The sequence below is a fragment of the Hyla sarda genome, chromosome 4, assembly GCF_029499605.1.
Source record: "Hyla sarda isolate aHylSar1 chromosome 4, aHylSar1.hap1, whole genome shotgun sequence".
NCBI classification, from domain to species: domain Eukaryota; kingdom Metazoa; phylum Chordata; class Amphibia; order Anura; family Hylidae; genus Hyla; species Hyla sarda.
In genome coordinates, this window is record NC_079192.1 from 308473380 (window position 1) to 308477108 (window position 3729).

Here is a 3729-nt window from a genome sequence, read left to right on the forward strand (position 1 = left end):
CACCCCACAGGTGTCTGACAGATCTTTGGAACAGTGGGCTGTGCAAATTAAAAATGTTGTACAGCCCACTGTTCCAAAGATATGACAGACATCAGTGGGGGGGTAAATGCTCACTTTACGCCTTCTTACGTTCCTCAAGGGGTCTAGTTTCCAAAATGGTATGCCATGTGGGGGTTATTTTGCTGTCCTGGCACCATATGGGCTTCCTAAATGCGACATGCCCCCCGAGCAAAATTTGCTCTCAAAAAGACAAATATGACTCCTTCTCTTCTGAGCATTGTAGTTCGCCCGTAGTGCACTTCAGGTCAACTTATGACGTACCTCCATACTCAGAAGAGATGGGGTTACACATTTTGGGGGGTATTTTCTGCTATTAACCCTTGCAAAAATGTGAAATTTGGGGGGGAAACACACCTTTTAGTGATTTTTTTTTTTTTACGTATGCAAAAGTCGTGAAACCCCTGTGGGGTATTAAGGCTCACTTTATTTCTTGTTACGTTCCACAAGGGGTCTAGTTTCCAAAATGGTATGCCATGTGTTTTTTTTTTGCTGTTCTGGCACCATAGGGGCTTCCTAAATGCGACATGCCCCCGAGCAAAATTTGCTCTCAAAAAGCCAAATATGACTCCTTCTCTTCTGAGCATTGTAGTTCACCCATAGTACACCTCAGGTCAACTTATGGGGTACCTTCATACTCAGAAGAGATGGGGTTACAATGTTTGGGGGGTATTTTCTGCTATTAACCCTTGCAAAAATGTGAAATTTGGGGGGAAACACACATTTTATTTTTATTTTTTTACATATGCAAAAGTCGTGAAACACCCGTGGGGTATTAAGGCTCACTTTATTCCTTGTTACGTACCTCAAGGGGTCTAGTTTCCAAAATGGTATGCCATGTGGGGGATTTTTGCTGTTCTGGCACCATAGGGGCTTCCTAAATGCAACATGCCCCCCAAAAACCATTTAAAAAAACGTACTCTCCAAAATCCCCTTGTCGCTCCTTCGCTTCTGAGCCCTCTACTGCGCCCGCCGAACACTTTACATAGACATGAGGTATGTGCTTACTCGAGAGAAATTGGGCTACAAATATAAGTATACATTTTCTCCTTTTTCCCCTTGTAAAAATTCAAAAATTGGGTCTACAAGAACATGCAAATGTAAAAAATGGAGATTGTGAATTTTCTCCTTCACTTTGCTGTTATTCCTGTGAAACACCTAAAGGGTTAAAACGCGGACTGAATGTCATTTTGAATACTTTGGGGGTGCAGTTTTTATAATGGGGTCATTTGTGGGGTATTTCTTATATGAAGACCCTTCAAATCCACTTCAAACCTGAACTGGTCCATGAAAAATTGTGAGTTTGGAAATTTTGTGAAAAATTGGAAAATTGCTGCTGAACTTTGAAGCCCTCTGGTCTCTTCCAAAAGTAAAAACACGTAAATTTTATGATGCAAACATAAAGTAGACATATTGTATATGTGAATAAAAAAAAAATTATTTGGAATATCCATTTTCCTTACAAGCAGAGAGCTTCAAAGTTAGAAAAATGCTAAATTTTCAAATTTTTCATAAAATTTTGGGATTTTTCACCAAGAAAGGATGCAAGATACCACAAAATTTTACCACTATGTTAAAGTAGAATATGTCACGAAAAAACAATCTCGGAATCAGAATGATAACTAAAAGCATTCCAGAGTTATTAATGTTTAAAGTGACAGTGGTCAGAATTGCAAAAAATGGCCGGGTCCTGAGGTGTAAAATGGCTGGGTCCTTAAGGGGTTAAAAAGAATTAACAGGTTTATTAAAGCAGTACAGGCTAAGAGTTTGCCCACAGAAGAGCTCCCTTCCACTTCCAAAGGCCCTAGGATTTTTTCAGTGGATGACTTCATCTTAGATTTATTTAAATCTGAATGGGAAAATCCAGAAAGGGCTCTAGTTTTGAACCGTCAGTTTAAAACTCTTTTCCCCATTGATAAGGAAAAATCTAAGCCTTGGATTTCTTCTCCCAAGTTAGATTTAGCCATTTCCAAACTTTCTAAAAGAACTGTTCTACCTTCTGATGATGGGTCAAGCCTAAAAGACCCCATGGATCGCCGTCTTGAGGTATAGCTTTTTTTGAGGTTATACGTGGACTAAAGAAGTGGCTTGCACAAATTCAAGACGATATCGATACTGGGGTCAACAGAAGCGATATTCTTCGCTCCTTTAAAAATGTTAATCTCTCCCTGGATTACCTTTATGATGCCAACTATCAGCAACTAAAATTTGCTGCACGAGCTATGTCCCTCTCTTCTGCTGCTAAGAGGGCTCTATGGATCAGACCTTGGCCTGCTGTTAATTCATCAAAGTATCAACTGTGTAATATGGAGTATGTTCCAGGGAAACTTTTTAGGGTCGAATTGGATACAATAATGGAAGAATTGTCCGACAAGAAATAATCTTCCTCTCACACAGAGACCCTTTTATGGTCATAACTACCAATCCAGAAGGGAGAGATCACCACAAAGATCTAGACAGTCCCTCTACTCGGGACTTGGTAGAGGATCTGGTTCCTCTAGACGGGGTGCCCCCAAGTTCAGATGCTCAACCAGAATCCTGACTTGCAGACTCTTTCAGTGGGCGGGCGGGCAGCTGAAATTTTTTTCCCCAGTTTGGCAAGAATTAATAAAAGATTTTTGGGTCCTGAACATCATCAAGAGAGGCTATGCCCTCTCCCTCATTCCTTTCCCTCCGGAAAGATTTCTGATTTCTCAGAGACTCAATCCTACCAAACAAGATATTCTAGAAAAATGTATTCTAGATCTGATTCAGTCTGCTGCCGTAGAGCCTGTTCCCCCACTGGAAAGAAGCAAAGGGGTATATTCTTTGGTCTTCTTAGTCCCCAAACCAGGGGGGCAAATGGAGATTAATCATAGACCTACGCTATTTAAATCAATTCATTGTAAAAAAGCGTTTCCGCATGGAAACCATAAAATCAGTCAAGACCATTCTACTCAAAGACGACTTCATGGCATCCCTAGACCTCAAGGATGCCTACTTTCATATTCCTACATTTCAAGATCACAGAATGTTTCTGCACATAGCAATATAAATCGGAGGGATACTCCATCATCTTCAGTTCCGGGTTCTTCCCTTCGCCAATCTCATCCCTTCCCCAATATCGCGCCACACCCCTACCCCTTAATTCCCTGGTTGAACTTGATGGACATATGTCTTTTTTCGACCGTACTAACTATGTAACTATGTAACTATGTAACAACCGCTCCATTCATCTTTACAAAGGTGGTCTCTGCAATGATGGTAAATCTAAGAGTTCAAGGGATCAGAATAGTTCCCTATTTAGACGATTAGCTGATTCTAGCCAGATCTCCTCAGGAACTTCAGCTCCATACTTAACTAACCATAGATCTGTTACTTAGGTTAGGTTGGATAATAAATTGGGAGAAATCCCATCTGGCTCCCTCCAAGGAGAAGACCTTTCTGGATTTCTGTATAGATTCCCACAATATGAGACTCTATCTCTCTGCAGCCAGAAAAGACAGTATATCCAAGGGATGTCTTTTTCTCTGAGCTCCTCGCAACGTCTCCATCAGGACTCTCATGAGATTCCTAGGTCTCTTGTCCTCAGCAGCCAAAGCTGTGCCATAGGCACTATGGCATCTCAGACCTCTTCAAACAGAAGTCCTTTGGGTTTGGGATTGAAGGCTTTCTTCCCTGGACAATCTTCAC